Source organism: Cricetulus griseus (genome assembly GCF_003668045.3).
Source record: "Cricetulus griseus strain 17A/GY chromosome 1 unlocalized genomic scaffold, alternate assembly CriGri-PICRH-1.0 chr1_0, whole genome shotgun sequence".
In the NCBI taxonomy this organism is placed as follows: Eukaryota; Metazoa; Chordata; class Mammalia; order Rodentia; family Cricetidae; genus Cricetulus; species Cricetulus griseus.
This window is the reverse complement of record NW_023276806.1, coordinates 159770248-159795852: the sequence shown is the minus strand read 5'-3', so window position 1 is coordinate 159795852 and position 25605 is coordinate 159770248. Positions and strand designations below refer to the sequence as shown.

General features: G+C 41.3%; 1 pseudogene; it reads right to left on the bottom strand.

Annotated features, from left to right (window-relative positions):
- Positions 1-15470: 15470 nt before the first annotated feature.
- LOC100754680 lies at positions 15471-16828 on the bottom strand (annotated as a pseudogene).
- Positions 16829-25605: the final 8777 nt, after the last annotated feature.

The window sequence follows — 25605 nt, the reverse complement described above, 5'->3', positions numbered from 1 at the left end:
CTTATTCTTGGGTTTGGTCTCTCTGGTTTAAAAATCATTTATGTGCACATTTTAGTTTCCCCCCCAACACTTATAAAATGTGTACAAGCATAAGGATTTAATTTTTTTCAAAATTGATATTGGTTTTGTGCATAAAATGTGTGTGTGTGTGTGGGGGGATGTATGACAGTCTAGGAGCACATTTGGAAGTCACTGGGCAAGTTTATGGGGTCAATTCTCTCCTTCTGTCTTTATGTGGTTTCAAAGAATCAAACTCATGTCCTCAGGCTTTGTCTGCTAAGCCATCTTGCCAGGCCCAAGCGTAAGAATTTAATAAGGCAAAGGTAGTGTGTACTTATTAAATGCTGTCTGTCATTTTTGTCAATAGTATTTTGTTTTGTTTTGTTTTTTGAGACATGGTTTCTCTGTAGCTTTGGAGCCTGTCCTGGAGCTTGTCCTAGCCTCTAACTCACAGAGATCCACTGTCTCTGCCTCCCAAGTGCTGGGATTAAAGGGGTGTGCTAACGCCTCCTGAGTAATTTTTATATTATTATTTTTAAAGACTTTATTTATTTTTTATGTATAAAACATTCTGCTTCCATGTTTATCTGCACACCAGAAGAGGGCACCAGATCTCATGACGGATGGTTGTGAGCCACCATGTGGTTGCTGGGAATTGAACTCAGGACCTCTGGAAGAACAGTCAGTGCTCTTAACTGCTGAGCCATCTCCCCAGCACAATTTTTATATTATTAATGTCATTATTACTATTTTATTCTTAACTTGTTAGCATCTGTATTGAACATGAATGATATTTGATTTTATTAAGCATAGTCAAGATCCAGTCTAAGTGGAAAGAAACATCATAACATTTATATTGCACACGGAAACTATCTTGCTAGATTTTAAAAGGGGTCATTTTAAGATTGCATTTCTATAATGTAAGTATTAGTCCCTTTCCACAACATAAAAAATATTTATTTTTCAATTTGCTTTTCTAAAGTCTCACTCAAGGTTACCCAGTAATTCCAAAGGAACAATGTTTCCTGGCTTACAAAGGGAAGGTCTAACATTTTAATTTATTCCCTTGGCAAATGGAATACCATCATAAATCTTAACATCAAATGAAAACCTGGCTTCTGGCCTAGAAAAAAAAAAAAAAAACGATCACATGAAATGATTTTGCTTACAAGGTTGACATTGGTGAAAAGTGTCTGGTAACCAGGAGAAAAAGGCCCTAATAGTAATAGTAGAAGCTGGTACTTAGTGCTGTACTAGATATCCCATTGGTATTGGTTGAATCACTGTGGTATTGTGTTACTCTAAAGAAGTCCCTAGTACTGCTGAACTTCTTTCACAGACTTATAAAACTAAGATTAGAAAGTTTATATGTAATATATCAAATCTATTACACAGACATACAGTCACACACATGTTGTAGAACATTATTTTAAGATGTGTTACATTTGTTTATGCTGTGAAACTTTTTTTTTTTTTTTTTTAGGTTTTTCAAGACAAGGTTCCTCTGTAGCTTTGGAGGCTGTCCTGGAACTCCTCTTGTAGACCAGGCTGGCGTTGAACTCACAGAGATCCGCCTTCCTCTGCCTCCCAAGCGCTGGGACTAAAGGCGTGCGCCACTACCAACTGGCTTTCTTAGTGTACTCTTAAAGACAGAAGTTATATTTTCATGGTCATGCAATCTCCTTGCACAAATATAGTGTCTGGTACTGAATGAAATACAAGGACAGTTATTTAATCCCTTGCTCAGCATCCAGTTAGCATGGGCAATGACTTTTAGAAGATTTCTTTGTTGTGTACATACTGTCAAGAGAAAATTCTAGGCTCTGCAGTGGGCAGATATCATGGCCTGCTCCTCACGCTCAGAAGGTAGGTAGGACAGTGATAAGGTCAGGGACATAAAGATGTACCAGTGGTGCAAGCACAGACACCTGGTACCTTAGTGTTCCCCAGGACACAGCAGTCTCTTGCAGAGAAACCAGGGAGGCCTCCTTCACTGCACCTGCAGCAGAAACATTCCTATACATTTGCCTATAGCTTCCCCAAAAGCTTTTTAGAAAGGTGTTATGTTTTCCTTCCCCTTACATTCCAGGAAGTTCTTTCAACCTACAGCTTGCACGACCAACTCCAACATTTTCCTTCTCCAGTTTTGCAGGGTGGAATTGGTGGAGCAGGTTCATATACAATATAAGTGTTGAGGATCTTTATTGAATTCATTTGCTAGCACCCCTTCTCTGGGCTATCTAATTGTAGTTTTCAAACAATTTTATGTTTTTGTTTGTTTGTTTTCTTTCCTTCTGTTCTTCTCTGCCTTTTCTTCAGGATTCTTGGGTTACTTTGTGTAGCTGAGATTTGAATATAACCTTTACCTTACAATAGGGTCATTATTTTTCTAGTTTTGCTTTTCTGTTTAATCCTTTTCCCTCTACGTTCCAAGGTTACAATTGAATAAAACTCCCCCTCATCAATTGTAGCAGGTAATTAATGTTATAAACATATCACATCTTTTCTGTGTTCAACTGAACATCCTTTTTGATATTTATAGTTTCTGTACACTACTGCCACCCCCCCCCCCCAAACTGGTGGCCCTGGGCCCTACTTTAACCAATAGAAAGCAGAGGAACTGACAGTGTTGGTTCCAGACTTAATCCTCACTAAGATCTATTAGTTTCCTGGGGAAACCAGCTGCTGTGTAACATGTATACCCCATGACTGCCATGCTACAAACAGTTGTCTTCCACCTGGCCTCTCTGCAAGCCCAACCCAGCCACACGTAGAGGCCATATGGAGACGAACCAAATCCTTGGCCAACTGCCCCAGCTGATCTTCTAGCTGACACTAGCCCCAACTTGCCTGGATGGGCAAGGCCATTTTGGAAAGAAAACCTGAAGTCAGAGTGGCGTCATCCCAGCTGCTGCCATGTGGAGTGGTGTCAAGCTCTTCTTGCCAAGCCCTGCCCAAATTACAGAGCTGCGAGGGAATCATTTATGTAAGCCAGTACATTTTGGAGTAATTTGTTAAATAGCAAGAGGCATAATTGACACATCCTTTCTGGGAGCCCCACCCCCACTGTCTGTAAAGTATATTAGTATATAAGTATAAAATGATTCCACAAAATATCAACCATATTGTTAATAGTGGGGTCTACTTTGTTGCAGTTCAGCTTCTTTCCATAGCCTTATGTTAGTCTAATTAAACCCATTTCTGGGGCTAGTTTGACAGGTTTTGTTGAAATTGCCTCCATTTTAGTTCTATTCTCTTCCTCATCCTTAGCTCTATGACTTGGTGACTTCACCCTGCATCCTGAATTTGGTGTCCCTGTTTGCTCAGATGGTACACAGCTGGTGATGTGGCTGCTCTCTGGTCACTTCTGCTTCATCATTTCCTTCAGCATCCCCACAGCTGCTTCCCCACAGCTGTCCTGGCTGATTCATGGTCTTTTTGGCCCTCAGAAAATCTTACTGGCATAGTTTCTAAGATTCAGAATCCTGAAGCCCGGCTTTCCCACCACGATGCTGTTTTCTGTCTCAAGCATACTCCTACATGGGACTTTTCCTAAGACATAGCATGCCCATTCCTGTGATTTTTTTTGAATAACATGAGCTATTAGGAAGCTAATAAAATATTATTTTATTGGTGGAGTCTTGGCTCAGAATATTTCTGAGGTAATCATCATCAATTAATTATGCCTCAAGAATTCTCTGGTAGGGTTACAGAACCAGTAATCCTGTTTTCACATCACTTTAGATTCATGAGAGCACATCTGTTCTCCTTGAGCTTAATCCATTCCAGAAGCTTCCTAATATATATTGTCTAGTCATTTCTGGAGGTCTTTTAAGTATAGAGAATATTAAAGGACTTTATTCTCAGCATTTTTCAAACCACTTTCAATTTTAGCTGCTGCTGGCCATCTGTTTATTCACTTCAGAAAGAGTTCCAAACATAACCTAGAGTCATCATGAGTAATCCTAACAGACTCACTGGAGCATACGCTATAACCACGGCCTTCCCAGGATTTTCAAAGTGCTTTAGAGAAAGCTTCATGCCATATTAGGGACCAACTATCCTGTCTTACAGAAGATGTAGTCAAAATGTCTTGAAGCCAAGCATGCTATCTGAGGTAACAACAAAAATAGAAGAGTTGGCTTATGGGACAGGCAAGCTGTAAGACTCACAAAGCACAAATTCCCATGATGCATGCTCACACTGGTTCCAGGGCCCCTCCCACCTCAGCCCTCTGAAACTGGAAAAGTACTAATTTTCACAAGCTCCTGAAATGCATGCCTGAACACTTTTGAGGGTATCAGGAATTAACCTATTTATCTACTTTACTGCCACAGGGGACTTTCTGTTGTCTGTGCTGACACCCTTTCTTTGAGGAAGCCCTTCTACACCTAACTCCCATGGCTCCAATCACCAGGCCCCACTTACCTCTGTAACAGTAATAGTGTATGAACCAGGCTTGGATGTGCATGGAACCCCATTGTTTGCACACAAGATTGGGTCCTGTGTGGGCCATTGGTACCAACAGGATCCATCAAAGACTAAAGTGAGATAGATCATGAGTGCATAGGATTTCTTTTGCAGAAATTGCTACATTCAGGCATTGTATGGAACCATGTATGGGATTCTCCAGCCATACAAAGTCCATCTTTTTTTTTTAAAGCTATTCTTTTAAAAATGTTTATTAGTGACTGGAGAGATGGCTCAGAGGTTAAGCACTGACTGCTCTTCTAGAGGTCTTGAGTTCAATTCCCAGCAACCGCATGGTGGCTCACAAGCATCTAATGAGATCTGGTCCTTCTTCTGGCGTACAGGCAGAACACTGTATACATAATAAATAAAATCTTTAGAACATGTTTTATTAAATTCAGTCATTTTATTTTATGGGTTTTGCCTACATACATGCATGCAATAAGGACAGATGATGACACTGGATCCCCTTTCAAAAAGTACTTTGTTGTGCATGTGAGTGCAGTACCATAGGAGACCAAAAGAGGGCTGGAGTTATATTTAATTCTGAGTCTCCTGATGTAGGTGCTAGGAATGGAACTTAAGTTCTTAACCACTGAGCCGTCTCTTCAGCTCCCGAGCCCATTTTATTTTAAGAGAAAACTAATACACAGAAACACATTGGAGATACAGAGAAAATGAAAAGTTCTGTTATTGATCTGGCTTCTGAACTAGAACTTCCCAGAGAGGAAAGGGACTTGCTCCTTTGTTAAGTTCACATAATTGTATTTGAATAATTGATGATCAAAGTCATGATTGAATAATAATCTATTTTTTCCTTTTTTTTTTTTTGAGAAAGGGTCTCATGTACCCCAACATCCCATCTTGGCTTTAAATTTACCAAGGATGACTTTTGACTTCTGATTTTCCTGCCTCAGTCTCCCAAACGCTGGGATTATCAGGCACTTAGGGACTTGTGTATTCCACACAAACATTCAATCAATTGAGCAACATCCCTAGCCCTACAACAGTGTGTTCTCAACCTGTGGGTCATGACCCCTTTGGGGTCGAATGACCCTTTCACAGGTGTCTCATATGAGATATTTACATTGTAATTCATAATAGTAGCAAAATTACAGTTATGAATTAACAACTAGGTAATTTTTATGGCTGTTGGGGGAGTCACCAGAACATGGGGAACTATATTAGTGGGTCACAGCATTAGGAAGGTTGAGAACCATTGCCCTACAACTTATTCTCTTTTTCCATTTTAGTGTGCCTGTGTACTGTGCAAACGTGCTTACATGTGTGTGGGCATACATGTGTGTCTGTGTGTGCATGTGAATGTATGTGCATTTGGAGGCCCAGTCTTATTCATTGAGTCAGGGTCTCTCACTCAAACCCAGAGCTCACTGATTAATTAACTTAATTTTACAGCTTGCTCTAGGGAAACCTCGTCTCTGTTTCTGAAACTGGAATTATAGGTAGGCCTCTGTATCCATCTTGCCTTTACATAGGTTGTGGGGATCTGGACTCTGATCCTCACTGTTTTGAGGCAATCACTTTAACTCACAGAGCCATTCACTAGCCCGACAACCTACTCTTTAAGGAACTTATACACAACCTTAAAAATAGCTTTTATTTTGGTTAGTTTGAAATTTTTAATTACGTGTGTGTGTGTGTGTGTGTGTGTGTGTGTGTGTGTGTATACACATGTGTACATATGTATGTATCTGGTGGGAGGGCATGATCTCTGTTGCAGGGAGAACAAAGGACAACTCATGGGACTCAGTTGTCTCCTAGCATGTAGGTCAAGAGATTGCACTAATGTCATCAGCCGTGTCAGTAAGTGCCTTTACCTTCTGAGCCATGTAGCTAACCCTTAACATAGCTTTCTGCTTGGAAATGTGCTGGCTGTTGAAACTTTAGGACAGAATTTTCAGAACCTATGAATGCCAGAACTGGGAATAGTTTCCATAATCCAGCCAGGTAGCACCTTGTCTGATAAGATTCTCCATCTAAATCTTCTATAAAAACAAACAAACAAGAACTCCCCCTCCCTGGGAGCTTTTAGTTCAGCACATATCACTGTGTCCATATTTTAGTGTCCATCTCTAAAGTACTGGGAAGCTGGATCACAGGGAAATAACTAGAATTAAGGGAATCTGGCCAATGTGCCTCCTCAGGAATGCCTACTGGAAGAGGCAACTTTGACTTCAAGGCTCTCTGAGGATAATGTGATGGACGAATCCACCGAGCAGAATCTATTTTCTTACGGGTGCGTCTGAGGGGTGAGATGAGAGGCGATGGACAGGCAGATGAAGATGGATGACTTGGCAGATGATCAGTGATTTTGTGTTTAGTGTGTCTCTAATTCTCAGTTTAAGGTTCAGTGTTTCAATCATCAGTAAGAGAACAGTCATTCCAGCCTTCAGAATGTCCCCTCCTTCCTCTTCCTCTTTCACCTTCATGCTTCTTTTTGTCTTTTCATCTGGATTGGCGATTTTCGGTTTAAATTGTGTCTGTATTAAACCATCTAGAACTCCCATTTGAAAGTACAGCAGATGTACACACTCAGTATGGGAGACTACGGAAAACAGGATGAAATACGAATGAAATTGCATTCCACTTTGACTCTACCTTATTCTCACAAACATCAACAGGTGCTGAAGTATTCCGCACTACCGTCTCGCCAGCAAGAACGACGCGGCACACTCAGGATCCTTCTGCAGTAAAGCTTTAATGCATCTTGAGAGGGAGAGCATAAGCTTACAGAGCAGAGACCCCAAACACCCAAAAACCCATCCCTTATATAGGCTGGCAGCCGCTGCCTAGGACGTGTCACCCCCTGATTGGCTGCAGCTCATCGGACCACATGACACCACGGGAGAGGCAGAGACCAAGGGATGGAAAGTTACCCAGCGCCTGCGCACTAACTTGTTTACCATTCGGTGTCCGCCAGATGCCGGCGCCATCTTGTAATGGAGAATGCAGGGACGGCTCCTTACACTGAAGCTAACAGCTCAGTGGTAGAGTGCTTGTTTTGTATGTGGGAGGTTCTGGCTTTGAGTCCCTAGCACTGGAAAAAACACCAACAGCAATACTCCCTAAAAGCCAAACCAACACATTAGCAATCCTAGTTAAAATGATTCTTTAGATCAATACTTAATGCAATCGAATAAAATTAATCATCTGTACACAAGTATACGAAATATTGAGAATGAATTTCTTGATTCTTCTGCCTTAAGGAGTCAGGATTAGGAAGTAGACTTATTTCCCCAGACATGTGGAAGCCAGAAGAGGGCATCAGATCCTCTGGAACTAAAGTTGCACATGGTTGTGAGCTATCGAGTGGGTGCTGGGAATCGAAGCTGGGTCCTCTACAAGAGCTACAAGTGTTTTTAAACTGTTGAGCCATCTCTGTCTCACTGTGTAGCTTCCACGGCCTGAACTTGCTATGTGGACCAGGCTGGCCCTGAGCTCACAGAAATCTGCTTCCCTCTGCCTCCCGTGTGCTGGCATTAAATGTGTGCACCACTACATCTGATCCATGTCTTTCTCTCTCTCTTACAGCATGCACCATAATTATTATTTAAGGGTCCATAGACTCCTATAGAATAAAGACCTTACATTGAGCCAATTGGTTGTGTTTTTCAGTTGTATATTCTCAGTGCTGAATACTGTCTCTGGCACAGTAGGTATTAATAACAGTAAATCTTGATGCAATTCGTGAAATACACAATTCAAGCTGACTTTAAAGAGGAGAAAGTGTGTTAGCTCACACAAGAACTGCAGTGCTAGGGTGGCCTCCGATGTTGGTGAAGTCACTGGGGTCAATGTCATCAAAGCATTGTTTTGTATGTCTCACACTGGTACGTATCAGGGTTGCAGGGTGACAGTGTAGTTAGGTCATGTAGTAGCATGGCGAGATACAAGAAGAGAGGTTCCTTTAGAAACTACCCCCCCCCTGTGTCAATAAAGTTTTCTTTTGTATGATGGGATTATACTAATAAAACCAAAATATCAATCAAACCTGGAAAACATTGAAGATGTTTGTCCTAATAACAAATAACAAGTCAAGACTGAATTTATGATGCATTGCAATGGTTTTACTGTTTGCTCAGTTTTCTGTTCATGGAAACACAATGGTTTGACTACAGAGAATGAAGATTTTGCATCTTCCTACCATCATTCCTCAACATGTAAGTACCAAATTAATATAAACTGGACTGGATCGTGTTTGATGCAAAACTTCTGTTGAGGGCAGCAGTTTGCCATGCAGCATGATAATCTAATTCGATCCTCGGAACACACGTAAAGGTGGAAGGAGAGAACCAGCTTCTCAGAGTCGTCGTCTGCCCTCCACACACACACTCGCTGTGGCACACAGGCACTCACGCTCACATCTGCTCACAAAGGAAAAATTGAATTGTTGTTGTTGTTGTTTTTATTTTTAACCTTTTTTATTTTTTATTTTATATGTATGGGTAGTTTGCTTTCATGTATGTCAATACACCACATGCATGTGGTTCTTCTTCTTCTTTTTTTTTAAAAAGCTTTTATTTATTTATTTATTTATTTATTTATTTATTTATTTATTTATTTATTATGTATACAACATTCTGCTTCCATGTATATCTGCACACCAGAAGAGGGCACCAGATCTCATAACGGATGGTTGTGAGCCACCATGTGGTTGCTGGGAATTGAACTCAGGACCTCTGGAAGAACAGCCAGTGCTCTTAACCTCTGAGCCATCTCTCCAGCCCCCGGAAAAATTGAATTATTAAAAAAAATTTCAGTCAACCCCCGAAAGCAAGTGAAGGTGCTCTCTGTCTTTCAGTATCAGATAATAAACCAAGATTTCATTCTTTATGTAAAAACAACCAGCACATCCATTTCAGGAGAATGTAAATTTGCTTTCTTCTTTAGCAAACGGTAAACTTATGAATAGCAAAGGATTGTTTTAAAACAAATTTATAATGATTTATAACCAGTTTTCTACACAAACATTTGACTGGTATGTTGATTTTCTATTGTTATATACTTGCAGCTGTATCGAAGTCTGAGGTCAAAGGAGGTTACCGGGAGAAGGTCTAAGAAGCCTTGCTCTGAATAGGGTTTCAGCTTTGATGTTGTTGGCTCCTTTGTGCTGTGGCCGCTTATGCAGTGTGGGATGTTTAGCAGCACTGCTGCCTGCTGGGTAGCACTCCTCCTCCTGACTCAATTGTCACAGCTGACTGTCCCCTAAGAGACAAAAGTTGCTTTAAATAATTAGGGGTTACCTCAGGAGCAGAGGATGGGGCTCTCTGGAGAAGATGTATGGGTGATGTGTGTATGTACGTATGCATGCATACATGCATGTATGTCTACATATGTGACGTGTGCATGCATATATAGGTGATGTATGCATGTACGTTATATGTATATATGGTGTGTATTATAATGTATGTGTATATGTGTGATGCATGCATGCATGTATGATGTGTGCACACATGTATGTACACGTGTGACACATATGTATGTTTGATGTGTGTATGCATGTATGATGCATGTATGTTTGTGTATGTATGTATGTATGTATGTATGTATGTATGTATGTATGTATGTATATATGTATACTTGGGCCAGTCAGGGTTTTGTCTGGAAGGTAATGGACCTGGTTAGGTAAGTAGCAACCACCCCATGTAGGTGGCTCTGCAACTAAGCTCTGCCAGTAGGAAATAAAAGATGGCTGGTGCCTTTGAGATATTTCTGCTCTCCTTCTGTGCATTCACACAAGCTACAACATAGTGGGGTGGGGGACAGTTTTGTCTGTTTAGAAGAGAACTTCATTTTGAAAAACGCCTACCCCAGGGTTTAATAAATATTCTTTTTTAAAGACAGAATCTCGTGATGTATCCCTGACTGGCTTGAAATTTGCTTTGTAGACCAAGGTAGCCTAAAACTCACAGAGATCTGCCTGTTTATGCCTCCCTAGTGCTGGGATGATGCGCATCACTATGCCCGGCAGAAAGCTTTTCCTTAGGGGCCATATAGGAAATGCTTTATTCTCCAGGCCATAGGATCTCTGTCACAATTGTGCAAGTCTGCTCTTTGTCTTCAAAAACAACCTCCCAGGGTACCTATACGCACACAGCATGTACTTACACATACATATGCACACAGGTAAAAATAAAATAAACCATGCTAATGTGCATTGGGAGAGGTCACAAGGCCTCAACCCTCAACAAAGACCTACAGGCAACTAAGGAATGCGGAGAAGGGGAGAAACCATCTTCCTCAGGGAAGAGCACACCAGGTGGTCATCTAATACCAAATGGTCAGGCCTGAAAACATATGCATACAAGTAACATTATACAGACTAAGCAGGTCATGTTTATATAGTTAGGAATGCACATACCATGTATACACACACACACACACACACACACACACACACACACACACACACCCCACTACCAACACCAATTAAGAAAAAGAGACCATGAATTTGAATGAGAACAAGAGGTGGGAGTATTTCAAAGAGGATGGAGGAAAGAAAGAAAGGGGGGAATGATGTAATTATAACCTCAAAATATTTATTTATAAAAGATTATAGAACACTGAAATAATCACATTTTAAATTTTTTTTTTTTTTGAGACAAAATTTCTCTGTGTAGTCTTGACTGTCCTGGAACTTGTTCTGCAGACCAGGCTGGCCTTGAACTCACAGAAATCTGCCTGCCTCTGTCTCCAGCACTTCTCCAGAATGCCGGGATGAAAGGTGTGCACCACCACCACCTGGCTCTTTGTTTCATATGGATGTTTTGTCTGTATGTGCACCTGCACACCAGAAGAGCACATTGGATCGATAGGATCACAGTTATAGTCAGTTGTGAGTCCCCGATGGGTATTGGGAACTGAATTCAGGACCTCCAGAAGAGCAGCTAACACTTTTAATAGTTGAGTTATCTCTCCAGCCTTAAAAATCACATTTTTCATTGGGCCGTGTAGGCATTATTTACTACTTTGGTATTGTGTCAATTAGGTAAGTATGTATTGGAATTTCACAGAAACTATAGTGGTATACTTAGACTTTTGCTAGTCATTAGGAATGCAGAAATATAATAGTGTATTTAGTGTACAGAATAGTCATTTTTGTCTCTGCTTAGAAATGACTTATTTGAAGCACTGTAAATCAAAATAAAAGTAATCTTTAGCAAAATGTATATCATTTTTTCAGACTTCTGTTTATAAAGTGCTGCACATAGAAAAACTTTACAAATTAAAATTTTTCTTACATTATTAAAAAACATCTTTATATTAAACAGTATCATTATATATAGGCAGTGGCAAATGCCTCTTTCAGCATTTGGGAGGCAGAGGTAGGTAGATCTCTGTGAGTTTGAGGCCAGCCTGGTTTACAGAGCTAGTTCCAGGACAGTCAAGACTACACAGAGAAATCCTGTCTCAAAAAATAAATAAATAAATAAATAAATAATACTCTGACATTTTCTCTTTTTAATGAAGGTACCTGTGTACATTGTTTAATCTCTGTTTTCTCTCTTTGTCTCTCTCTACATTATATATATATGTATATATATACACACACACATATATATACACAAACATATACGACAAATGAATATGGTTATTTATTTGATTGTTTATTCATTTACCCAAATCCATTTTTTTTGTTCCATAATTCTAAAGTTGAAGAGTGAGCACGTGTTACCCATTTGGAAATTTGCTGTAGGAGTTGCTGTTGCCTTTGAAAAAGTCCTTTTGGTGTAGACTGTCATGTTCCTTATTTGTGTGTTATTTTCTAAAGATATTCAAGGCAGCACCTCCTGAGACAGCTGTGACAATAATGCCCACCATGACAACACAGGCACAGTGCCAACGTTCGGCAAAACAAAATTACTTGGCAGGAGAAAGAGAATAGAGGCTTTTCACAGTCCTTTGGAGATGCTAATGAGGTCCCAGCCTTAAATGTTTGCTTTATCTGGGAATCCCTCTCCACTGAGAATACTCCTGGCCACAAGTGAAGGAAGAGGCTCTGTGTGAGCTGTTTGTACCATAGCAGGCTTATGAAAAAGGCAAGTCCGAAATCTAGGTGCTTTTTCTTCACCTGGGGGAAAGTACATTTGGGGTCGTTTTGAGGCCAAAGTCAACTTCGTTGGGTTCGTCAATTATGGTGGGAGACAGGACAGTCTTAAAGTACGGAGCAGAGCCAGCATCCAGTGCTGTGTTAACACGACATACATTTGCAGTGTGTCATAAGTGACTCGGAGCTCTAATCTGTTCTTATGAATGGCCGCATTAAGCGTCCTTACCTTTATGGTTCTGTGTTGTATAGCTGAATGGAGGAAATATAGTTATTACTTGATGGCTCAATTTAACACTACACCAGCTGAATTAGGCCTTCTCACTCACGCCTACCTTCCGATAGCTGGCATGAATCTTTTAAAATCCTGCTTTGTGGGTGTATTACAACCAGTCACGCTGTTACGTCCATCAACAGTGGGGTTCTTTTTCAGGAACAAGGAAAGCACATGAAGGTTTAAAGCTGAGATGCCCTGAGCAAGCTCTCCACCCGTCATCTGATGTTGCTTTCCCACTGGAGTAATTGAATGGTACTTTTATTCTGTGGTTTATCTCTTTATGCTGTAAGTCCCATAAACAGACAGGCTCCTAAATCTCACATAGTCAGCACTTTGTACTCCAAAACTATGTTTTTTTTTTTTTGTTTGTTTTGTTTTGTTTTTAAAGATTTTATTTTTTATGTATACAACATTCTGCTTCCATGTATATCTGCACACCAGAAGAGGGCACCAGATCTCATAACGGATGGTTGTGAGCCACCATATGGTTGCTGGGAATTGAACTCAGGACCTCTGGAAGAGCAGTCGGTGCTCTTAACCTCTGAGCCATCTCTCGAGCCCTGTTTTTTTTTTTTTTCTTTAATTTTAATTTTATTTTTTTTAAATTTAAAACCTTTTAAAATTTTTTTTGCTTCTAAAATCTTAATTGAGAAATTAAAAACTGCTCCTTTTTTTTGATCATTTTTAGAATTAGAAACATTCCTCAAGACCTATATATAATGGTTTAGTATAAGACATATGGGGCTGGATAGATGACTCAGTGGTTAAAAGCACTGACTACTTTTCCAGAGGATCCGGGTTTGAGACCCAGCACCCAATGGCAGCTCATCATTGTCTATAACTCCAGTCCCAGGAGATACAATGCCCTCTTTCAGCCTCTGTGGGTACCAGCACACAGAGATACACAGACAAGTTTTACAGACAAAACACCCATACACATAAAACAAATTAATTAAAAAACATATAAAAACATAAGGCAAGATCATAAACACAAATTATGTCAATTCTGAAGGAAATGTCATCAATTGGTTATAAGCAATTGCTATACATTTGCTCTTTCTTAAATAAAATAAGGTTAGTTTAGTGATAAATTCAGATATAATTTTCACCAATCAGTGTAAAAGCAAATTCTATAAATCATGATGTCAAAATCAGAATTTTGTTGGTTATTGTACTGGATAATTTTATGTCAACCTGACACATCTAGAGTCATCTGAGGAGAGAACCCTAATTGAGAAAATTCCCCCATAAGATCAGGCAGCAGGCAAGCCTGTAGAGCATTTTCTCAATTAGTGATTGATGGGGAGGGCCCAGGTCATTGTGGGTGGGGCCATTCTTGGGCTGGTGGTCATAGATTCTATAAGAAAGCAGGTTGAGCAAGCCATTGGGAGCAAGCCAGTAAGGAGCCCCCTTCTATGGCTTCTGTATCAGCTCCTGCCCTGTTTGAGTTCCTGCCCTGACTATCTTTGATGTTGAACAATGAAGTAGAATCGTAAGCAAAATAAACCCTCTCTTCTCCAAGTTGCTTTTGGTCATGAAGTTTCATCAAGGCAATAGTAACTCTAAGACAGTTATATTACTTCTAAAAGTCCACATGGAGATCATGAAGGGGTTTCCAGGAATCTCAGAGTAGTAACAACTGAAAAGTTTAAGGATGGAGGGGCAAACATGTGGCTTTCTTTTTTGTACAATAAGCTATGAAGCTAAAAAAATTGAATTTTCCAACTAAATATTAGCAGGCCCTGTAAAATGCTTATTATTTTAATATTGGGTATCAGATGATGATTTTCTTTTTATTATTTTAATTTTTCTAAAATAATAAGGAAAATAAATGACTCTTTGGGTAAAGGTGCTTGCTACCAAGCCTGACAATCCGAGTTCAATCTCTTAGACTCACAAAGTAGAAAGAGATAATCATCTCCTGCAAATTGACCTCTGACCCCCCCACACACTCATGCAGCGTGTTGCTACTCTTTAATACTTATAACTTAAAAAGAAAAGGCAACAACAATATGTAAAGAAACATGGCAAGAAATTGACTTGTTAAAGTTAGTAGTGGGAATATATCCTTGCCATATTACTTCCTATACTCTTCCTATATACTTACAATGTTTTTTAATTTTAAAAGCATTAAAAGAACATTACAGATTAGTTATGACAAAATCACCATTACTAGCATAGCACTACTGAGTTTGCGTTTGGTTTGTTTCCCAATGGAAATGAGAGTTAACTCCAAGTGGATGAATTCCTATATGCCAAAAGTTTTCTGTGGCTTGGGCCTCCCAAACAGCACAAAAATCAAGGATTTGTTCTTTTTTAAAATTTATTTATTATGTATAAAATGATTCAGTCTGTTATGTATGCCTGGAGGCCAGAAGAGGGAGCCAGATCTCATTACAAATGGTTGAGAGCCACCATGTAGTTGCTGGGAAATGAACCAGGGCCCTGTGGAAGAATAGCTAGTACTCTTAACAGCTGAGCCACTTCTCCAGCTCCTCAAAGCTATGTTTTATTGATCATTTCAAGTGGGCCGAGTGATAGGAAGGGCTTTTTGTATCAGAATATTATTTTCAGGTGTGTGATTTTTTTTTTTCAATGTTCAGTTTCCTTTAATGACCCCCATCTCCCTTGAAGGGTAGGTGCAAGCAGCTAGGCGATGGCAAGACATGCTCACTTGAAGATCTTGCCTTGATTGAAGTTTTTGCCCACATGCTGGAAGGCCCCCTCCCAGGAAAAGTACTCTCGAACCAAGGTCTCTCCTCGCTACCAGGATCCAGTTTCCGCCATGTATATGACTCGTAGTCCACCTGCCAATCTGGACTCAGCGGAAAGGCAAGTTCTTGGCCTCGGAAGACCCAAACGCCAGAAATGGAGCTGTTATTGTTGGTTCCAAAGAGGATGACACTAGCAAAGGCATTCTTCCTCAGTTTGTCCAATCGCTGGAACATCCCAGTGATGAGGTTGCAACTCATGAAGGTCTGGGTGAGCTCTTCAGGGAAGCGGTACTCAGCATACCATAGGGACCAGCCATCCTTATCAAAGTGCTCCCAAAAATATGGCAGCGCCACAGAGAGCGTGTCTTCATTGGAGTACTTCCACTTAAACTAATCCAACACGAAGGTACTCTTGGGCAGGTGAGCAAAGGGGTCCTTGGCCTTGGGCTCAGCAGCGAGTGCCTGCTCACACTGGTCCATCTCCTCCTCGGGAGCTGGGGCAGCTGCCTTTTTTTCTTTCCGCTCAGCCTGGGGCTTCTGTTTCTCTTCTCGTGTACCCTTTTCTTTCATTGGAGTCTCTCTTTTTAGGCTGGCTGTCTGCAAACTTCTTAGCATCAAACTGGGCCATCTTCTCATACAGCTTCACCTCCCCCAAGACGGTCCTGAACTGGGGCTGGTTAATGCAGATAAGGAACCATCGGTTGGTACTGAGGAAGGCCTGACGAAAAGAAGGCTCTAAAACCTGTTTGTAGAGCTACAGAAGGGTGCAGACAACTGTGATATCAGCCAGGGTCACTCGCTCACCCACCAAAAAAGTCCTTGTCTTCAAATGAGTGTCCAGCAGCCCCAGGATTCGCCTCACCTCCTCTTTTGCATTTTCAGTGGCCTGTTTGTTGTGGTGCATGATGCCCAAGGTGGGGAACACCCAGGTACTGGCTGGAGGAACGATATCACTGTCAGCAAAGCTCACCCACTGCACCCCTGAGCTGCTGCCTCTGGAGTACTTCCACGAAGGTCCTCATTGCTTACGTAATAGGCAATGACATTCTCTCAAACACACAGAATCCGTCGTCACCCTTAAATGCTGGGACCTTGCCAGCAGGAAATTTTCTGAGAAATTCAGGGGTGCGGTTGGTTTGGCCAAAGTGGAAGTGGGGTGGTGCGGAGAGCACACGGACCTGAGCCCCGCTGGACTGAGCAGCGATGAGGGCCTTGAAGGCTCTCCAGTTTTCAGGATATGTGTACAGGGTCCCAGCCGCCATGGAGATTCGGCAGAGAAAGGGGGTCCAGGTGTGTGACTTTTGTTTATGCTGCATTTGTTTAACTCTGTGAAGCTGTGTTACTATGCCTAACACACCTGATGGCCTAATAAAGAGCTGAATGGCCAATGGCAAGGCAGGAGCAAGGACTGGCAGTACTGGCAGGCAGAGAGGATAAATAAAAGGAGAAAGGAGGGAGAGGAGAGCAAGAGAACAAGGAGAGGATGGGGTCATGGACCTGCCATCCACCCATGCATCTACCCACCCACCCAGTCATCCACAAGTAAGAAAGATAAAAGCCCAGAGGGAAAAGGTAGACTGTTTAAAGATAAGAAAAACTGGCTAGCAACAAGCCAAGCTAAAGTCGGGTATTCGTAAGTAACAATACGACTCTGGGTGTGATTTACTTGGGAGTTGGCTGGTGGGACTCCCCTCAAAGCAAAAAGAGTAAAAAAGCATAGTTCGACAGGTTTTCCGTTTCATTTAACAATGCATGCCTATACAGTGGTGGTGAATGTGACTATCTTACATTCTGTTGTTGTACGAGCTGTGCAACCTACATAAAATATGAGATTATTTGCTGGGATATGGAACTTTGTAGAAATGGCATACTGTACTGCTAGCCTGCAAATTCTATTTCTTTACTTTCTTTTAAAGCTTTTTTTCTTTTGGTGTTTTGAGATAAGTTCCCAAGCTGACTTCGAACTCAGTGTGTAGCCAAGACTGGCTCTAAACTCAGAATCCTTTTCCTTCAGCTTCTCAAGTGCTGGGATTACTGTTGTTTGTCACAATACTTAGGTCTTAATCACTTTTCCTTGATAAATCTGTTTTCTTTCTGCAAAAAAAAATGTTCATACTGATCACTGTAGCTCTGGTAGATTTGTTTTAAATCTAAATTGAATTTAAATATACCATCATTTACTTATTCCTCTGTTGGCGATGTTTGCATTTTTGTATCAGATATGTTTCTTTGTATGAGGACTTTTCTATGGACTAAAACAAGGAATGGGATGTAGCTTTAGAATTTGTTAGACATTTCCAAATTGTTCTATTATACAAAACATTATGCTGCAATTCCTATTTTCTCTATCTTTAGTACCACTAGGTAATATCAGACTTGTGAGTTTATGTCTATGTGATTGTATCTCATTATTGCCTGAGTTTATATTCTCTAAACATGTCTTTAATTACTGGTCATTTTCTAAATTATTTAGTCTCTTTTACTTTTTCTTTTTGTTTTTGTTTGTTTCTTAAGACAGGTCTTTACTGTGTAGCCCTGGTTATCCTTGATCTCACTCTGTAGATCAGGCTGACCTCGAACTCACCAAGATCTGCCTGCCTCGAGAGTGCTGGGATCAAAGGCATGTGCCAGCACTGCGTGGTTTATTTAAGCTCTTTTAGCCTTTCTGAATTGATTTTTGTATGTATATATGATTTGAGGGTTTTTGTTTTTGTAGAGCTGTAACAGCTTACTTTAATAACATCTATTAAATATTATAGTGTGGTTTTCTTTTTGTTGGTTTTGTTTGAGACAAGGTCTCACTATAGAGCTTCTTCTGTAACACAGGCTGACTTTGAACTCACAGAGTTCTTCCCATCCCGGCTTCATGAATGCTGGGATTACAGGTGTATACCACCTCACCTAGTCCCGTTTTACCCTTTATTCACTTGCAATATGGAATTCAGCTTTCTATAAAGGTCCCTAACCTACCGTCTAAATGAAGCAACAGGGAGTACTTTGAAAGGATTTACCCAAAGAAAAGACTTTTTAAAAATCCTTTAAAAAGTAAATAATGGAGCAAGCCAACCAAATTGATGAAGTGGAAGTTGGTGGCATTGATTTTGCTGTGCCTTTCTTACAGATGTGTGTCAGTGCAACTCTCCCTAGATGGTTTGACACATCCCTCTTTGTTCTTTCTATCACCTTGAAACTGCAAAATCAAGTAACAGAAATACCTACAAGGGAACCCAAATCTTTAGAGAAGCTTGTAGAGTAACATTTATGAAGTTAGGTTAACCTCTAAATATTGCTTTCTCAGTGGTGCAAGGAAAGGATAATATGGTATTTGTATTATGAAAAGCCCAATGTTTTAGAAAAAAAGCAGGAACTGATCCACATGGGCCTGGAAGTGCAGCTAAAAGCAAGGGGAGTGAGCACATTCAGGAGACAGTGATGCGACTAGTTCATGAATCATGTAAAATCTAATCATTGAAGTGCATCCAATGCTTCCAGCTATGTTCAAAGAAAATTGTCTGACTTCTGACCATATGTACTTAGCTAAGAAAAAAACATTCCAAATACAGACAACCTCTTGCTCCATGCTCTAATCTCCCCAGAAACTGCCCTGTTGATCCGGAAAGTGGGGAAGAGGCCCAGCAACCTTTATGTCAACACACTGTGTAACCATTTGATGGCCCACATCACATCCCCAAAGAAGTGACTTGGAGGCCATGAAGGGTAGCTTCAAACTTTTAATGCTGCATAGTGCAGCAGAATGTAGTTGTGTGCCATACACCCATTTCACAGCACTGCAGAATGCAGTTGTGTGCCATACATCCATTTCACAGCACTGCACAATACAGTTGTGTACCACTCTGCATTCCTTTGCCGTTATTTAAATGTATGTTTTTGCTTCCTACATTGTTCTTTTTTGAAAAATCCCACAGTGGCCTTGCATGGTATTGATCCTCTGTCTAACAGTCAATAGTATTTTAGTGTTAAAGATTTCAAGCTAATTCTTTTCCATGAATGGATCAAGGCTGTCCTGTTTCAGATTGCTTTTTCTTTCTCTTCCTCCTCATTTGCTTATTTGATTGTTTGCTCATCCACATACCCACCCATTCATCCTTTCATTCATATTTTATCAGTGTCTCCTGTGGTGAGGCTGGCCTTGAACTCCTAGTTCTCCAGTCTCGGCCCCTTCCACCCTCCTCCCACCCCTGCTGCTGGCTCCAGTACTAGGATTTGGGCTCGATGCTTTGTGTGTGTGTGTGTGTGTGTGTGTGTGTGTGTGTGCAGTTCTGTTGTTTCTCTGTACTCCAGGAAGGAGATATAGCCATTATCTTTATTTTACTCTTCTTGGGTGTTTGATTCCTAGCCCCCATCCCCAAACCCCAAACATCCCTTACAGCTTAAGGCTGGTAAACCTAGCATCGCCTCCAGAGGGCACTTGAGTGTCTGTGAAAACACCCAAGTGGCCTCATTGGCGGGGATTCCATGTACCTTCCAAGGATTTAATCTTTATAAGTTACACAGGCAGGCAAGTCGGAGGATTCCTCATTGGTGTCTAATGCTCTGTCTCCGTGAGTGTCAGCTCCAGGGGCAGGATCCCTATCTCGTCCTTGGTTCAGGAAATGGCTCTTGAATTTTCTTCACACAGTGGGATGCCACTGCCCCTGTCCCTCACCTGCAAGGTGATGGTGGTGGTGGAGCAGATGACTTTCCTGAAGAAACGTTATCTCAGGATCTTGCTGTCCTGTGCTTATTAATTCTGTTGCCCCCCTCCACCCCTCCCACCCCAGGAGGGTACAGGACCCTAGGGTAGTCTGGGCTCAGGTACCACAGCTGGGATGGATCCCAGAACAACCCTAAAGTAGATGTAGAAACAAGCTTTGGAAACACCATGACTTCAATTCCTAGGCAAGAATAAGTGAAAAGTTCTTTTAAGTCAAACCAAGAAAGGCAGTTTTGACCTCGGTGTCTTCAACTTTGTGAACTAAGAAACATTCGCACAGAATAGCTGTCATTAATAAGGGTGACCCAAAGGTTAATATAGCCTACGGAATGTTTTTCATTGTTCTGTATTATTTGTTTCCCTTCTGTGACATTCTGTGGCGAAGGGAACCACATCACTCCAGTTTTGTGGTCCAGTGGCACATTACTAATGGCATTCTTTGAAATACAGTCTCACATTGGTTTGTTTGGCCATCCTGGAGACTAACCCTTGTGGGGGGTTATAAAGCGTCAAGGTTATAAACTTCATGGGGCTATCAGGCAAAAGAGGAATTTTTATTAATTCTTTAGATGCAAATGCCGGGTAATGTCTCCTGCACCTCACACCCCCTGCAGAGCTCCAGGTAGGAAAACAATGCAACCTTCTCAGCTGAGGGCCTATCGGGGAAATGTGATTTGTTCACAAGTCCTCTGTTGTCAAATAGTTCAGCGGAATAGCAAAGGCCTTTTCGTGCCAAGACCCTTTCCTAAAAGAATGTGTTATCAATAGAGACGCAAAACCAAGGGGCCCCTCTCGCTTGTCCTCCATGGTAGGACATGGTTCTTAATGAAACCCTGAAGGAACCCTGGCAGACACCCAGAATAGTAAGTAAATTGTTAACCTTTTGGTTTTTCAAGACAGGGGTTTCTCTGTGTATGTAGTCCTGGCTATACTGGAACCCAGTCTGTAGACCAGGCTGGCCTTGAACTCACAGAGATCCACCTGCCTCTGCCTCCCAAGTGCTGGGATTAAAGGTGTACACCACTACTGCCCAGCTTTAATTTTATTTTTAAGACATCATTTCTCCCTTCCTTTCCTCCCTCCAATCTTCTGGTTCTTTTTAAGATTATCGCTTGGGCTGGTGTCACACTCTTGTAACCTCAGCTGCTCAAGAAGTTGAGGCAGGAGGATCACAAGTTTGAAGCCAGCAACAGAGAGACCCTGTCTCAAAAATAAAAAAATGGCCATTCAATTTCCAGTTCAGGGGAAAATATTAATAGATATATTGTTGTAAGTTATAGTCACCTACTATGCATTAGAATATTGGTCTCCCTGGGCAGTGGTGGTACATGACTGTAATCCCAGCACTTGGGAGGCAAAGGCAGGTGGAGCTCTAGTTTGAGGCCAGCCTGGTCTACAAAGCAAGTTCCAGGACGGCCAGGGCTACACAGTCAAAGCCTGTCTTGAAAAAACAACAACAACCAAAAAGAATATTGGTCTCCTTTGTCCTATGTAACTGTGTCTAGATTTCTTTAATAAATTCAAGTGTTGGTATAAGTGTGAAACATAAATGTTGTAGTTTGACTGCTGTGGCTTCCATAATTTCAGGGAGGGGCACTATGAAGAGGTGTTGGAGTGGGCGTGGCCTTGATGGAGGAAGTGTGTCACTGTCGGGGCGGGCTTTGAGGTTTCCTGTATTCAGAATACAGCCCAGTGTCTCAGTAGACTTCCTGTTGCCTGTGAGATGTAGGACTCTCAGCTGCTACTCCAGCACCACATCTGTCTGCACACCGCCATACTCCTCGTCATGATGATAATGGATTGAACCTCTGAACTGTAGGCCAGCCACCCCAATTAATAAGAGTTGTTGTGGCCATGAGGTCTCTTCATAGTAGTAAAAACCCTAAGACCATAAATTTATTTAAAACATTGTTAAATTAATATTTTTGTCATCATTATTTCTTTTATGCTGTAAGATAAAGATAAGCACCAGACATGGTGGTGCACACCTTTAATAGCAGCACTAGAGAGGCAGAAACAGGTGGATTTCTGTGAGTTGGAAGCTGGCCTTATCTACATAGTGTGTTCCAGGACATCCATGTTTATGTAGAGAGACCCCGTCCTGCCCCTTCCCCCCAAAAAACCTCACAAAAACCAAAAGGCAAGAAAACCCCCAAAATTTACCACTCTAATTGCTATTATCTTTTTAAAAAGATTTTTTAAATTTAATGTTCATTGAGGTTTTTCCTTCATGCATGTGTGTATGATCGGGTCAGATCCCTTGGAACTGGAGTTAGACAGTTGTGAGCTGCCATGTGGGTGCTGGGAACTGAACCCCGGTCCTTTGGAAGAACAGCCAGTGCTCTTAACCTTGGAGCCATCTCTCCAGTCCTTACTATTGTTTTGATTTTGTTTTTTGAAATGGTCTCATGTAGCCCAGGCTGGCCTTGGACTTACCATTATACAATAAAGATGACCTTGAACTATGGAACTTTCAATTACAGGCATGAATTGCCACATTCAGTGCAAAACAAAACACAAGCAATTGTTTTTGAGACAGAGTTTAGCTCTATAGCTCTCACTGGCCTGAACTCATCTGTGTAGACCAGAATGTTCTCAAGCTTGCAAAGCTCCTCCTGTCCTAAGCCCGATGTGTATGCTGCTGTGCCCAGCCGCTGGTGTTGATTTTAACTCTACAGGACTTCAGGTACTCAATATGACTTCCGTGGAAGTGGGTATGTTATTGTGAGAATGGATTGATTTTAAAGTGGGTTTGGAACTAGATGTGGTTGTGCACACCTTTAATCCCAGCACTTGTGAGGCAGGGGTAGGCAGATCTCTATGAGTTTGAAGCTAGCCTGGTCTACATGAGTTCCAGAACAGTTGCCAGAGCTACATAGTTCGATCTTGTCTTACCCCATCTTTTCCCCCTTAAAAAAGTAAGTTTGCTCTATTTCTCCCTCTCTGCCCTGCCCCCATATGGCATGCTCTTCTCCATGTAATCCTCTGTGGCCCAGTGTGGAAGAGACTTGTATTGCTCAATCCTGTGTGAGTCTTAGTCAGCTCTACAGCCCATCCTCTCTCCCTCCCCCCTCCCTCCCTCCCTCCTTCTCTCCATGGTATTGAAGATGGAGCCTAGAGCTGTGTGTATCCTAGGCTCATGCTCTACATATACAGCTGTATTCCCCACCTCCTTAATTTCTTCCCTTTTTCCTATTTTCCTTTTTATCAGACATTTGAGGCCTATCATAAAAACAAAACAAAGCAAAACCACACTTCGCCCTGCCCGTTTGCTTGTACTCTTTCTCTTCCCTCTACTGTTTTGCTGTATGTCTGATTGACTATTGACTTCCTTCTGTGATTTCTCTTTCTGAGTTATCCATCTTAATTAGAGGTGAATGCCTTTACACCAGACTCCTGGCTTTACGTTTTGATGGATAATTATTATACTCAGAACACAGTGGGCTGGTGCGAGGTCACACGCTGATGAATGCCGAAGGAAGGTTGACTACTGAGTGAAACACAAAAAAAACAAAACAAGCTGGTTGGCACTGCCGGCCCATACTTGGCTGCCTCTTATGTTTCCCTGATTACCAGAGCCAGAATTAGCTGCGAGTGGGAGGCCATGCTTTTTTCTCCTTAGCTCCCTCCCCTTGTTGACTCACATGGGCATTTCAAAAAGGATCCACAAGTCCAAAATTATTCGCAATGAATACAAATACTTCAGTTCTAATCTTGGTCTTTTATTAAGGTCTACAAAGGAATTTGTGTACTTGATAGTTAAATAAAGGATTATGGGAACCAATATCTAAGTTTGACTTTTTTCGACTTGCTCCCAGAAGTCATTTCTTAGACCTGATATTGAAAGTTGAGCTCTTATGGAGTTATTTTCACAAGCAATGCTTTGGTCAAACCTCCTCCTACCATGGCACAGAACCAAAAGGAACTTTGACCTTTTATTTTTCCCTCGTCTCAAAAAACTGCTTCTGCTCTTTCAAAATTTATCTGTATTTTTATAATTCCTTTGACTATTGTTCCGAGAATTAGCTGAAAGAATAAATTTAAGCCAGTGAGCTCTTAGGAGTCATGAGTTGAGTTTCACAGACCAACCCCATATAACACACTCATGCTCAGGGGGATGGGGACCTTCCCTACTGACAGCCACCTCCTCATGGTCCTGTCCTTGTCACTAACACAGGAAGTGCCCATGTCATTTCTGACCAGCAGGAAACAATGTTGATTTCTCTTTTGACAGAAAACAGGAAGCTCTATTAGCTATTATCTCATGGTAAATCATCTAAATTCATACTCCATGATAGGCCATAGAGAATCCTGGGATAGTAGAGAGGCCTTTGGTCCTGTGGTCTGTTTTCACAATGGCCCTTTATACTCATGTTAAACAGTCCAAATTTACTCTTGGGCATCTCCTTACATTTTCTCTGCTGGAGCTGATAGTATCAGCCTCCCCTGTTGGAAATGGAAAACATTTCTTTCCTTGCTGAAAGTCCAATGGAAAGTGTCTGTAGTACACTGTGTATACTTGATGCCCTGGGCATATGGAGGACATTACTGACTGCCATTAATAGAGTACATATTTTTTTACTGCTTTGTTCTGCAACAAACCAGACCCTGGTGCTGGGCCGGGGGTGGGGGTGAGGGTGGAGGTGGGGTGGGTGGGGAAACTTTCAGATAACGAACAGCAGACATTGGTTCAGGGTTCGTGTCATGTTCGGTTGGCATAACTTTTGAACCCATGTTTAGGGAGAATAAATGATGGACTCAGGAAGTGGAGGAAAGTGTTTATCTTGTGGTGGCCAGCAAGCACTCAGAGCCCTGACACTTCCTTCAAGGGTGCACCCCTAGTGACCTCAGTTCCTCACATAAAGGTTTTACCACCTTCCAACACCACCACAGACTGCCACATAAAACCTTTAATACAAAGGGTTAGAGGAATACTTGTCCAAATTGTAGCTGAGGCTTACTTCAGATCTTGATTTGATGCCTCCACACACCAAAAAAAAACCTGTCAGAAGTACTCTTGAGACGAACAGGAAATTAAAGCATTCTCTAGATGATATTAAAGTAAGATTATTAGTTTTGTCAAATGTGATCATTATATCAGAGATATATTAACCAAAACTGCTTTCTACTAGGGATATAAACTGCTATTTCTAGTTGAGATGATTAGATGCTTGTTAGATATTTGTTTTAAAATATTCCAAAAAGAAAACATTAAGATTGGATAGATGCTAATTATTAAAAAAATTATTTTTATTTTTTATGTGAGTAAATGCTTTGCTTGTATGTATGTCACTGTACCACATACACACTTGGTGTCCACAGAGGCCAAAAGAAGACATCAAATCCTCTGAATTTAGAGTTG